Here is a 15,236-nt window from a genome sequence, read left to right on the forward strand (position 1 = left end):
TCCCATCAAGATGTGTTGCAGAATCAGGTTAATTATCAATGACATGTCATGAAATTTGTTGTTTTGTAGTAGCAGTACAGTCCAATTGATAAAATATGCTCTAAATTATAATAAAAATTATATATATAAAATTAAAAAAGTAATGCAAAAAAGAGAGGAAAAGTAGTGAGGTTATGTCATGGGTTCATTGTCCTTTCAGAGATCTGGTGGCGGGGGGGATGAAGCTGTTTCAAAAACATTGAGTGTGTGTCTTCAGACTTCCGTTCTTCCTGTCTGATGGTGGTAATGAGAAGAGGGCATGTCCTGGGTGGTGAATGATGGATGCTGTCTTTCTGAGGGATTGCCATATGAAGATGTTCTTGATGGTGGGGAGGCTAGTGTCCATGATGGAGCAGGGTGAGTTTACAACCCTCTGCAAGAAGTGGTAGAATGGAATTGAGTCCATAAAAGAGGCAAAGTGGGAGGAGGTGCGACAAGAGTCCTTGACAAGGATGGTTTGGATCTAAATGTTAGCGTATCCGAGGCTAGGATCGAGACACAGAATAAAACTGGACGAGAACTGAACACAAAACAAAACGCTGGACAATATCCCTGATTGGGCTCATGATTAGGCACTGAGATACTCTTTAAACACGCAATTCTTGGTGCCCAAAGCATGATTGCCAATTAGCGGGATTGTCCTGAACACTTAAAGGAGCAGCGTTAGCTATCCATACTCCGGAGAGTTAGAGCGTCTAAACCCTGGAAGTTGGCACGGTTGGGTGCATCTCGTAACGGGAGGTGTTATAGAGATGGCTGTTAGGATCTCTGGAATTTTAATAGATAAGATCCAGAAGGGGAAAGAAAGAGACAAATATGAGACCCATGATGGTGAATGCAATTGGCGGTACAGTAATGAAATAATAAGATGTGGCTGCATTCATGGATATTCATGTGTAGTTGAAGACAATTAAACTTGAATTTGAGCTTGAACTTGAATGTGGGTACCAATGTAACAGAAGCAGAGTTAAAGTAAGGGTCCTGAGAAACAACGAAATGTATCCACAAGGTGTCAGGCACAGCTCGGGCCCATGCAGTTTCTCACAGCTACATGTCAACAGGCTGACTCCTGATCCAGCTCAAGATGAGGAAATTACTCTAAAACAGACAGGAGTCTCAGCGGTTTTACAGGCAGAGATGATCAGAAGTTCTGAACAGTCTCTATTAATTCCCACTTATACGGGTAGGCTCAAATCAGGGAGGTGGAAGCAATTAAGTACAACAAGGAGAGAGGGAAATAAAAAAAAAGGTTAGATATCAGTGTGTTAACATTTACTACTAGATTTTCCCAGCTATGGTGATATTAGTTTCTTTGATGACTGCACTGGTGATACAGTACCACTTCAATTCATCATTATGGATCTGTTTCAGCCCTCTGCGTAAATGAAGTCAGGTAAAATAGGAGAAAGCACAACAGCTACAAACACCAATTAACAGTAATCGCTGAATACTTTTACAAATAAAAGGAATTCCTCAGAAAAAAAGGCTTTTCAGGTGTAAAATGTCACAACCACGGATTCGGCAGTGCAGTAGATATGGCAATTGCACTTGTGAATTTGCATGTGAAAGCTAATTATTATTTAATCGTGATAGTATTTAACTCCATACTTATTGTTGTAGTGCTTGTCGAGACTTGGACACAGCACAGCAACGCTTCACTGCCTGTTTGCTTTTGGCCTTCCCTGAGAAATTGGACCTCCGAGTCAAGTGACTCTGAAGACTAACGGTATTCGTTTAATGTTTAGATTTTCTTTTCAGCCGCAGCGTAGGCTTCGTTTCCCATTTGAGAGTTTTAGTTAATGGCCTTATTTAGCCTAGCTTTTATTGTTTATTTTCCCTTTAACACTTCGCATTAAAGTTTGTGAACTATCGACCTGCTCCAGTGTCTCTCACTCCGCACTTGGGCCATATTCAAACCGGGTAACATAAAAATATGACAATCTAAATGAAGTTAGATCTAAGGATAACCCTTCTTACTATTTAGTCTGTAATATCTGTAATATGGTTTAAAACATAAAGCAGTACAACACTAGAGGGTTCATTTGGCTCATGATATTGACGTCTATTAAGATTGGTTTGCTAAGTAAAAATCTGCCAACAGCCTAAAAGTTTCAAAAATGTCATTAATCTTAAAGATATAGAATGATATTTTTTACAGAGGGAGGATTAGGTCCTGCTTCTCCAGGCTAGAACTTTTCATTCAGATGTATTTGCCTGCAAATCTCCCTCTTACAAATAAATGTCCAAGTATCCTTTGAAAATCATTGGGGAAAATTTTTCATATGGATTCCAGCATTTTCACTGTAGCTTGCCCGTGTCTGTCTGAGGAAGGTCTGCAGGTCCAAGCCAGCAATGTCACATTGTGCAACAGGACCTACGTCGCTAGCTGCAACTGCGCTGCACACTGGATCCTGTGTTGAGTTCAACAGGACAGTGTGAATCTTCCAGCTTTCAGGCTGGGAAATCTGACAGGTATAGTCGTCTCATGAAACCAATTGGGCAAAAATGGTCACAGGTCTTCTTATTAATTCAGTTAATTTAAATGCATTTATTTTTGTACGTATTTTAATATCTTTTTCAATTAGTGTATTTAATAGCTTTTTAGTTTTTAATAGCTGCAGGACCCTTGAATATGTACACCAAGGTCATTAACAAAGAGTCAAATTCAGTAACATAAAGAGATTCTGCAGATACTACCCCCAAAGAGAATCTATTACTATCACCTTCTCAACTCAAGCAGTGATGATTTTTTTAAATTATACAGAATAATATTCTTAAATTTAATGTGTTGATTTTGTAAATATGAGGTCTAACCAGCAATCGATGCAAAAATCAAGTTAATGGTGTACAATATTTTCTTTAATTACCAATATTGTAATGTTGAGACTTTATAAAGCACTAGTGAGGCCTGGTTTGGAGTATCGTGAGCAGTTTTGGGTCCCTCATCTTGGAAAGGATGTGCTGAAACTGGAGAGGGTTCAAAGGAGGGTAATGAAAATGGCTCTAGGATGAATGGCTTGTCATATGAAGAGCATTTGATGGCTCAAGGCCTGTATTCAGTAGAATTCAGAAGAATGAGGGGTGACCTCATTGAAACCTATCCAATGTTGAAAAGCCTTGATAGAGTGGAAGTGGAGAGGATGTTTCCTATGGTGGGAGAGTCTAAGACCAGAGGTCACAGCCTCAGAATAGAGGGGAGTCCTTTTACAATGGAGATGAGGAGGAATTTTTTGCCAGAGAGTGGTGAATCTGTGGAATTTTCTGCCACAGGGTGCTGTGGAGGCCAAATCTTTTTGTTTATTTAAGGCAGAGGTTGATAGATTTTTGATTGGTCAGAGCATGAAGGGAAATGGGGAGAAGGCAGGAGATTGGGGCAGAGAGGGAAATTGGATCAGACATGACGAAATGGTAGAGCAGACTCAATGGACTAAATGAAGTAATACTGCTCCTAATTCTTATGCGTTCATGGTCTTATTTCCTTATACTTTGGAAAGAGGTGTAAAAGGATATTATAAAGTATAGAAAGACATGTGCATGTGTTGGCTAACAGGGAGAGATACTTTCTGAAAGTAGGGGTATTGGAACTGCATCTGAGGAATGATATGTGGATAGTGTATGAAATCCCGGCAAATATATATATATATGATAGGCATGTTATTATTGTTGAGATCCACATGGAATCATTAGATATTCTGTTAATCCAGAACTAAATCTACAAGCTTCACATCATTCTGATTTAATAAACATCTGCCTGTCTGTCATACTCCCCTGGATGTGGCATTATCAAGGGAAACAATAAATGTGCTGAACAGAAGTAGAAAAGGTAAGAATAAAAATGAGCAGCATACACTTAGGAAAGAATTTACTTTTCATGAAGTTCCTTCTGCTAAGTGCTCTCATGGAAAGACACATTCTGATGAATCCGATGACAGTTTCTGTCAATTGTGCATCATGTTTCGAGGAGTGAGAGAACACTAGTATTCCCAAACCCCTGCAGTGATCACTGTTTCCTTCAAATATCCTGTTTTCACAAAGCCATTACTACTTCTGAAAGCATAACAGCAAAGTGGAGAAGAACAGTAAGTAAAAGACCACAAAAGTTAAAGTCACAAAGTAAAAGCTGCCTTCATTTTTAATAACATCTTAGAGAATCACCAAAAAAAAGTAGGTAGTTCATGAACAATTTTAAAAGCTCCGTGGGAGTATTTCAGTCAATAAAGTACAAATTTGAAATATTAACTCTTTAATCCACTTTCATTTTCAGAAGATTTTTTCTAAAAAGGGAAATTCAAAGCCATTACAATTGTTTAAACAATAAAACACAGATCTGAAATTTTGTTTAGTCTTAATAAATGAAATTTGGTTTAAAACTTAAAACAGTAGAGCAGTAGGCAGACTATTCAGTGTAATACTGGACGTTAATTTGCAGTGCGGGTTACAAATGGCAGATATGAAGATAAGAAGGTTTAGCGCTAATATAGGAAGAGCCTTTGATCAGTAGGTCAATGGGCATATGAGAAACACAGAGCCTTACCTGGTAAGGCTCTGAAAACCTGTGCCAACCAACTGGAAGGAGGTGTTCAAAGACATTTTCAACCTCTCATTGCTACAGCCAGAAGTTCCCACCTGCTTCAAAAGGGCAACAGTTATACCAGTGTCCAGAAAGAGTAGGGTGGCTGCCTTAACAGCTATTGCCCATTTGCACTCATATCTACCATGCTGAAGGGCTTTGAGAAGTTAGTTATGGATGGAATTAATTCCTATCTCAGCTAGGATCTAGACCCACTGCAATTTGTCTATCGCCACAATAGGTCCACGGTGGACATGATCTCACTGGCTCTGCATACAGCCTTGGAAAACCTGGATAATATAAATACCTATGTCAAGATGCTGTTTATTGACTACAGCTCCGCATTTGATACCATCATTCCTACAGTTCTAATCGAAAAGCTCCAGACCCTGGGCTCTGCAACTGGATCCTCTACTTCATAACTGGAAGACTACAATCTGTGTGGATTGGTGATAACATATCTTCCTCGCTGACAATCAACGCTGGTGCACCTCAGGGGTGTGTGCTTAGCCCACTGCTCTACTCTCTCTATACCCATGACTGTGTGGATAGGCACAGCTCAAATGCCAACTAGAAATTTGCTGATGATATAACCATTGTTGGCAGAATCTCAGCTGGTGACAATAGGGCGTACAGGAGTGAGATATAGCAGCCAGTTTAGTGGTATTGCAGCAACAAACTTGCAATCAATGACAGTAAGGCCAAAGAACTGATGGTGGGCTCCAGAAAGGATTTATTGTTATTGTTGTTTGTATGCCAGGTGTTTTTCTATTCACACTTCTATCTGGTTTTTGTCAAGACATTTCTCCAGCTCATGACTGCATCGATGGACCGCGGCAAAGCTCGCTAAGAGGGCATGTTTGGACCAGGTGGAGGGCATCCTAGTTTGGGACACCACAGGGGCAAGCTGGGGTTTGTCAGGCACCTCATCGGTGTAGTGTCATAATGAAGTGTGGCCTAGGAGGGGCAGACAAACGTCTGTCCGTTCGGGGGCCAGGGTTGGATCAATCTTCGTCTGGCTTCTCATCCACGGCCATTCCAACATGGGCGGCCCTGAGCTGGCATCACCTAATGGAGTCCTTGAAGCATGCAAGCCCCCACACAACGTGTTGATCCAGACGGCAGAGTTTGGGAAAGAGTAAGACGAGGGAAAGCACACCAATCCTCACAGAGGGACCAGCAACGGAGAGAGTGAGCAATTTCAAGTTCTTGGGTGTCGACATCTCTGAGGAACTAGCCAGGACCCACACATCGAAGCAGCTACAAAGAAGGCAAGACAGCAGCTGTGAGGAGATTTGGTACGTCACTAAAAACACTCGCAATTTTCTACTGATGTACTGGGGAGAGCATTCTGACTGGCTGCATCACCATCTGGTAGGGGGGAGAGGGGTTCTACACAGGATCAAGGTGAGCTGCAGAGTTATTAGTCAGCTCCATTATGGGCACCAGCCTCTGTAGTATCCAGGACATCTTCAAGGAGTAGTGCCTGAGAAAGGTGGTATCCATCATTCAGGATGCCCACCATGCAGGACATGCCCCCTTCTCATTGCTACCATCCGAACGGAGGTACAGAAGGCAGAAGACACACACACTATCAGTGATTCAGGCACAGCTCCATCCCCTCTGCCATCCAATTTCTGAATGGACATCGAACCACTTCACGACATATACTGGTGAAATTAAGCCTAATTCTGATTCTGGCTCTGAAAAAATTAATCTGACTTAAAAACAGAAAATATTTCTGGCATTTTATTTTAATTCAAATTTTCAACATTTGCAATATTTAGCCTTTGAATTTGGATTGCAAAACTGTGCTATGTCATTTAGTTATTTAATGATGAAAGCCAGAAATAAAAGGAAAGGTGGAAAAAGAAATGTATAATAGTTCAGACAACAGCTATAAAGAGAGAAACCAACTTATTGCTTTAGATCATCAAAACTGAACGAGTTCAGGGGAAGTCATAGATGGCTAGATCTCATTAGATGACATTTCTCTGCAGATGTTAAGTTGTGATCAGTAAGATGCAATAAAAATATTTAAGGTGGAATTTATAACACTGATAAACATGGATTACTGAACAAGTCAGACCCACAGTATTTTGTTTGCCAACTGTTTTCGTGGGATGAATAAAGCAGAGAGTAGATGGAACAACTGGGTACTGAGTAATCCCCAGAACATGTGTCTGTGGAAAGAGACCATTGCTTCAGTTACCATTATTCCCACTAGTGCATTTCAAAAATTGGTATCACACTTATGGACAGCATTAAACCATTGTGTGTAAGTAGAAAAAAAATGAGATCATGTTTAAAATTTCATTGCTATTCAGCAGATTTCCCCAATACATGTGATGCTTGCATGTTGAACAAGATCACCTAAACTTGACCATTGTGTCACCGCTGCTTTGCCAGGGATGTATTAAACTAAACGGTCTACAACGGGTAGTCAAAACTACCCAACGCATCTCTGGCACCAACCTGCCCACCATCAAGGACATGTATAGAGAAACATGCTGAAAAAAGGGTCAGTAAAATCATGAAGGATCCCACCCATCCTGCTGGTGGACTGTTTGTCACCCTCCCATCAGGCAGGAGGTGATCTAGCATCCAAATCAGGACCACCAAGCTCAAAAACAGTTACTTTTCCCAAGCAGTTAGGCCGATCAACACCTCCAGCCACTAACTCCACCGCTTCTTTATTATTTCTTGTCAGTCACCTTACGTACAGCCTAGTGTCACTCTGTGGACATACAATCAACCTATAGCATCAGCTATCTTAAGTATTTATATTTATTGTGTGTTTTATTATTATTATTGTGTTCCTTATCTTTTGTGTATTTTTGTGCTGCATTGGATCCAGAGTAACATTTTGATCTCCTTACACTTGCATACAGGAAATGATATTAGACAATCTTCAGCCTTGAGGTTGAGAGAGTTGAGAGCTTCAGGTTCCCAGGAGTGAACACCACCAACACCCTGGCCGGGTCCAAACACATAGATGCCATGACCAAGAAAGCTCACCAATGCCTCTACTTCCTTACGAGGCAAAAGTAATTTGGCAAGCCACCATTAACCCTTCCCGATTTTTATCAATGCACTATAGAGAGCATCCTATCTGGATGCATAATGCTTGGTATGGAAACTGCTCTGCACTTGATGACAAGAAACTGCAGAGTTTTTGGATATAGCTCAGCACATCGCAGAAATCCACCTCTATGGATGCTGCCTGTATCTTCTCAGTGCCTCAGTTAAGCAGCAAGCATGATCAAAGACCCTACTAGGCCTGGACATTCTCTCTTCTCTCCTCTTTCATCAGGCACATTCTCTGTAGCTGTTACACTTTATTCTGCTTTGTTATTATTTTTTCCTCGTCCTATCTCAATACACAGCGTAATGATTTGATCTGTATAAACAGTGTGTATGACAAACTTTTCACTGTATCTTGGTAGACATCCATAAACAGGGTAGTTTAAAGATCAGATGAGAAATAAAAGCAAAAAAAAAACTTTTCAATACAGGGTAGTTCAAATCAGCATAAGACTATTTTTTTTTCAATTAAGTTAATCACAACTTTCATTTCCTGGTCTTCATAAAATTCTTCTCACTGCTGGAGGCAGAGAAGTGCTGATAGTTTTCACATCATGTTCGTGGCCTCGCAGATGAGGGCAATCAAGTTAACAAATTCATAGCATAGGCTGAATCCAATCAATCCTTTGTGTACATGCCAATCATTCTCATTTTAGATCAGCATGCTTGGCAAAGGTTAATAAGTTTCAACAAAGCAGTCAAAATGTTAGGGGGGATTCCACAGGGCACTAGTTTGTAGTTATGCTTGGGCAATAAGTTTCTGATAGTTGAAATTCATCAGGTACATCATTAGTGACCAGAGGGCTACAGGTAGGTTACATCAAACAAATCTCATTTGTAATATAGCCTAAAGTTCACTGGCAATCAATGATGTACTGAATTATGAGCCATCAACACTTTACTTGCCAGGTTTAATTGCTTTTAAGTCTTCAATTGCTTCTCTTGGCCCTACATGTAACATAAGGACAATTTCAGTTGATAATTTAGCTGGGCTCCCCCTGGCTGCCTATCTTTCCAATTGACAGAAAAATTACCCTGCTGACCATTTGGCAATTGGGTATGCAAGTTCATCAGTCCCCTGTAAACTACAGAAGAGCAGATACAGGAAATCAGAAATTTCAACAGAAAATGTTGGAGGTACTCAGCAGTTAAACAGTTTCTCAGTTACTATCTCAATTCAATCAAGACAACAGCCTTTCCTGCAGTATCAGGATCACTGACGTACCATAGAACCATGGAAACTACAGCACAGAAAGAGAGCTTTTGGCCCTTCTTGGCTGTGCTGAACCATTTTCTGCCTAGTCCCACTGACCTGCACACGGACCATATCCCTCCATACACCTCCCATCCATGTATCTGTCCAATTTATTCTTAAATGTTAAAAAAGAACCCACATTTACGACCTCATCTGGCAGCTCATTCCATACTCCCACCACTCTCTGTGTGAAGAAGCGCCCCCTATTGTTCCCTTTAAACTTTTCCCCCCTCACCCTTAACCCATGTCCTCTGGTTTTTTTCTCCCCTTGCCTCAGTGGAAAAAGCCTGCTTGCATTCACTCTATCTATACCCATCATAATTTTATATACCTCTATCAAATCTCCCCTCATTCTTCTACGCTCCAGGGAATAAAATCCTAACCTATTCAACCTTTCTCTGTAACTGAGTTTCTCAAGTCCTGGCAACATCCTTGTAAACCTTCTCTGCACTCTTTCAACCTTATTTATATCCTTCCTGTAATTTGGTGACCAAAACTGAACACAATACTCCAGATTCGGCCTCACCAATGCCTTATACAACCTCATCATAACATTCCAGCTCTCATACTCAATACTTTGATTAATAAAGGCCAATGAACCAAAAGCTCTCTTTACGACCTGATCTACCTGTGATGCCACTTTTAGGGAATTTTGTATCTGTATTCCCAGATCCCTCTGTTCTACTGCATTCCTCAGTGCCCTGTATGTTCTACGTTGGTTTGTCCTTCCAACGTGCAATACCTCACACTTGTCTATATTAAACTCCATCTGCCATTTTTTAGTCCATTTTTCCAGCTGGTCCAAGTCCCTCTGCAGGCTCTGAAAACCTTCCTCACTGTCTACTACACCTCCAACCTTTGTATCATCAGCAAATCTGCTTGATGACGTAAGTCATCAAGTTTGCTTAATGGCAGCAGAACAGTGTAATGCAAATAGATTATTAAAAATTACAAAAAGAATATACAGTACTATGCAAAAGTCATAGGCACATACATATAGCTAGGGTGCCTAAGATTTTTGCACAGCACTGTAGCAATTTTATATATCGCATTGTACTGCTGTCACAAAAAACAACAAATTTCATGACACGTGAGTGATGATAAACTGATTCTGGTATGGGTCTCTATTGTGGACTGAGAGTGGGAAGGGGGCAGGGAGAGTGGGATCATGGTTGGAGAGAGGAGCAGGGAGAGTGGAGCACCAGAGAGACATTCTGTAACGATCAATAAATCGATTGTTTGGAATCAAATATCCTTGCCTGGTGTCTCAGGGCTGGGTGTATCTGCACCCACTGCCATCTCTCTGCCCTGGCACTCCTTCTCTGCCACCTGTCCCACTCCCTCCCACGGCACTCCACCCTCACCATTTGCAACACCCTTCGTTCCTGCCAGATTTATAAACTCACAGGTAATGTTATAAATCATATAATAGATAAATATGCAAACATGAGGAAATCTGCAGATGCTGGAAATTCAAGCAACACACACAAAAAATGCTGGTGAACGCAGCAGGCCAGGCAGCATCTATAGGAAGAGGTACAGTCGACGTTTTGGGCCGAGACCCTTCATCAGGCCCGAAACGTTGACTGTACCGCTTCCTATAGATGCTGCCTGGCCTGCTGCGTTCACCAGCATTTTTTGTGTGTGTTGCTTTAGTAGATAAATGTATAAGTTTAGTTTCTAAACTTGCTTAGAGTGAACAGTAATTAAATAGTGTCAGCTACGTATGCTAGTGTTCAAAAAGCAGTGATTTTTGTCACTGAAAGTTGGTGAATAAGCAGAAAGACAATTCAAAACTGTTTTGCTCACTGCAGTTTCAAGTATCCAGGCTTGGAGATGCCAGAAACAGCCGGGAGTGACAATAAAACAATTTCACTACTTCAGCAACTTAGGAAACACAAAGAACTTGAAGAATTTGTAGGAAGAGGTGCAGTCGACGTTTCAGGCCGAGACCCTTCCTCCTGACGAAGGGTCTCGGCCTGAAACATCGACTGCACCTCTTCCTAGAGATGCTGCCTGGCCTGCTGCGTTCACCAGCAACTTTGATGTGTGTTGCTTGAAATTCCAGCATCTGCAGAATTCCTGTTGTTTGAACTTGAAGAATTTTAATGTTACAATGAAAATAAAGATTTTGGAGGATGCAATTGTCGAAAGCATTGTATGTTGACAAACCATTATCTGCACTAGATATCTGCACTGATGTTTTTCATTTATAGTCAATCAAAAGAAAATGACAGCATACAATGGATGAATTCCTTAGTCAATAAGAATTAAGAACTAATATGCAGTTTTATACTACTGCAGTACTATTGGCAGTATTCTAATTTATTCTGTATTTCAGTTCAATACATAATTTGTTACGCAGTTTGTCTTTTTTATACCTTTTTAACTACTTCCATGAAACTTTGGCTAATACGAACGCCATCACATCAGACCAGCCCCTTAAAGTGAAACCCAAACCCAATGTCAGTGGTTGTGAACTATGTACAATTCTCCCAATTACATTACGCCACATCAGCTTGCCAGTTCCTCTCTACTGGGCCAGTCTTTCAATTTCCCCCAGGTGTAGCCCATCTTCGAAGATCCTTCCTTTCTGAGGGATGAGGTATTTGGAGCTTCTGTTAGCGTCTCTATAGCACTGGGTTTCTATGCAATGAGCCTCATACCCAATCCTCCTCCTTTCACAGCCGGGCTTATTGATTTTAACACATGTACAATAAAAAAGCATCCTATCTGGATGCATCGCTGTTTGGTACGGCATGTGCTCTATTGAAGACTGTGAGGAATTGCAGAGATGTGAGCACAGTCCAGTCAATCATGGAAACCAGCTTCCCCTCCATAGATTATGTCTACACTTCTCCCTGCCACAGGACAGCAGCCAATTGTAATCAGTAGCCCTTACCATCCTAGTCATTCTTTTCCTCCCCCCTCTCCGTTGGGCAGAAAATACAATCACTTGAAAAAAAATATAGCACCAGGCTGAAGGACAGCTTTTATCCCCTGAATAGACTCCTTGTATAATGAAGATGAAGACTTGATCTCTCATTGTATGACATCATGGCCCTTGGACCTTATTTGTCTCCTTGCTCGGTACTCTCTCAGTAACTCTAACACAAATCTCTGCATTCTGTTATTGCCTTTACTTTTGTACAACCTAGATGCAATTATATGTGGAATGATTCCTCTGGATGGTATGTAAAATAAAGTTTTTCACTGTATCTTGGTACTTGTGACAATAATTAAACCCATTACCAATTAACTTTTATCAGAAAACATCTTGAAGTACAAAAGGCCAATGACCTGGAACATTAATTCTGCTTCTTTTTCTGCAGGTGCTGCTAATCCGCCTAAGTGTCTCCAGCGTCGTTTTTTTTTGCTTTTGTTTCTGTTGTACGCTAGTGGATGTTGCTTTTTCTGAAAGGATGCAAGTGCCGTGTGTTGGTGCTACACAGCATGCTTGGGTGACTCGCCTGTCATTGTTGAACAGCTGATGAGTGAGTGGATTTTGAGGTGTAAGGACTGGAGAAACAGGTCGGTAAGTTATTGTCTGATATTCCCGACCCTGTTATCTTCCTCACTGGTACAATCGAAGGAGATTCAACATCTGCCCTTTCATTACTTTCCTTTCCAACATCCAGGGAGCCTAACAGTCCTTCCTGGTGAAGCTGGGATGCACTTCCACTTTGCCAATCTGCATTCAGTGCTCACAGTGTGGTGTCCTCTGGAATGAAGAATAGAGACTGGATCTTTGCTTGGGACCCTGAGCTGCCTGCCAGCTTAATTCTCCATCCCACTGACCTTCCTGTCTCTCCGTCTGCGGCCTCTTATACTTTCATCTGAAGTATCCACTGGGCACTCAACATCCATCCCTACCATTCAGAACATTGACCATAGAACATCGAACTTTACAACACAGTATGAGCTGTTCAGCCCACAACGTTGTGTCAACCTTTCAACCTACTCTACGATCAACCTAACCCTTCCCTCCCACATAGCACTCCAATTTTCTATAATCTCTGTGCCTATCTAGAAGTTTCTTAAATACGTTAAAATTATACCCTCCTCATCTTAGTTACTTCAGGTATCACTTTCTTTGCGCATGTCAATACTGACCATTCCTGCTAACTGACTTGCTTCATTCTGTTTTTCCCCCTTCAATCTACAGATCAGTGTTGCAACTCCCGACCTGCCTTATTTCATAGCTTTTACTCATTTCCTTTCTTCCAAACTACAGCCCATTCATAATTTACCCTTACACCAGTATCAGCATCATGTTTATTTTCAATGATATATGTTGTGAAATTTGTGCTTTATGGCAGCAGAATATCGTAACCCCATAGGAAATCCGGACATCTTTATTCTCTTTAGCATATGCATTCTTTCTACATCCTCTCAGCAACTTAAAAAGTTGTCTTTTATTATTGTGTTTAGTTCTGGTGATTCTGGGATGGGGTGGGGATCGTAGGGATAAGCTCCCACCACTCACTAAATGGCATGCATCTCAAATACCCTCTGCCAACCAAGTCCAACCCCTGGCCTTCACATGTGGCTCAGCTACTAAACTCGACAGAAGGGGAAAAGGCAGGTAACCAGACCCTTAAAATTATTGGCTTCAGGCGGATTTGGCTTAATAGCCGTGGTTGGCAGCTCATCTAGGAGAAGGAAAACTCTGATCTCAAGCTGCCACTGCCTTGCGGCTATGCCCACTCATGGGGACAGCTTGAGGAGTAAACTCTGAGGGAAAACGCTGGAGCCCCTCAGAGTTCAATAGTGACAGGCTACTCATACTAAGCCGCCTCAGTCTCTGCCATTCCTTTGGATTCATCAGCTGCGTGGAGAGGGTGAGACTGCCACGTGGGCAACAGTTTGCTCTCCATATCGTACTCCCCTGGCTTGATGACATATCCACTGATAATGCATAGTCTCTGCACACCGCTCGGTCCTGTGCCACCTAGAAAATGGTGCCCCATACACCAGGATGCAGTTTACTGACTTCAGCTCAGCATTTAGTATGATCATCCCCCCCAAAGCTGGTGGGTAAATGGCGCCTCTCTTTGCACCTGGACCTTGAACTTCTTCAGAGAAAGACCACAGTCAGTCCACGTTGGCAGCTACATCTTCAGCTCCATCGTGCTGAGCACCGGTGACCCCCCAGAGTTGTGTGCTCAGCCTGCTCCTGAACAAGACTGCACTGCTAGATCCAGTTCAAACTGAATCAGCAAGTTCGCTGATGACACTACTGTGGATGGCCTCATCAGCAATGACAATGAGATGGTATACAGCGAGGAGGTAGGGCAGCTGGTAGAATTGGGTGAGCACAATAATTGAATAAACCAAGGAGATAGATGACTGTGGACTTTAGGAAGGTACAGGCTGACCACTCCTCACAGCACATAAATGGGCTTCTCCATGGAGGTTAGGAGCACCATTTTTCTGGGAGGGCTCATAACGGACAATCTCACTTCTTGAAGGGGTTAAGGCAAGTGAGGTTCCTCCCCCTCCCCACCCCATCCATTCTAACCAACTTTTACCAGAGCACGATACAGAGTGTGTTGATCAACTGGTATGAGAATTGCAATAAATCTGACCACAAGACCCTACAAAGGATTATGAGGACTGCTGAAAAGATCACTGGGGTCTCTCTCCCACCCGTCCTAGATATTTATCAGGGGCATTGTGTATGCAGGCCCGTTCACATTGCCAATGATCCCCCCAATCCATCCAAGAATCTCTTTGACCCCCCCCCCATCATCAAGCAGGAGGTACATGTATATAGTTGACTAACAATAAACTTGAACTTGACCTTAGAATGAATAGGGGAGAGGTCAGAGGTAAGGTTTTTACGCAGAGAGAGGTGTTGAATGCACTGCCGGGGTGGTGGTAGAGGCAAATACATTAGGGGCATTTAAGAAACTCTTAGATAGGCACATTGGTGATGTAATAATGAGGGATTTATGTGGGAGGAAAGGGTTAGATTGATCTTAGAGCAGTTTATAAGTTCAGCTCAATATTGTGGGCTGGAGGACTTGTACTGTGTGGTACTGTTCTATGTTCTATGTTCTGTAATGTTTTTAATTCTCTTTTCCAAGTCTAAAGAAGGGTCCTCCACCTGAAATGGTATTTATTTCCACAGATTCCGCCTTACCTGCTGACTGTAATTCTTCTATTTTTATTTTTGATTTCCATTTTCTGCCAGATTTTGATAATCACACTCCTCACTGTTACTTCTGAACAGACTTCTGCCTCTTGTTAGTTTATTTCTCATTTCCACTCTCAGCACTATTTTGC

This window comes from Mobula birostris, chromosome 17, assembly GCF_030028105.1.
Source record: "Mobula birostris isolate sMobBir1 chromosome 17, sMobBir1.hap1, whole genome shotgun sequence".
Taxonomy (NCBI): domain Eukaryota; kingdom Metazoa; phylum Chordata; class Chondrichthyes; order Myliobatiformes; family Myliobatidae; genus Mobula; species Mobula birostris.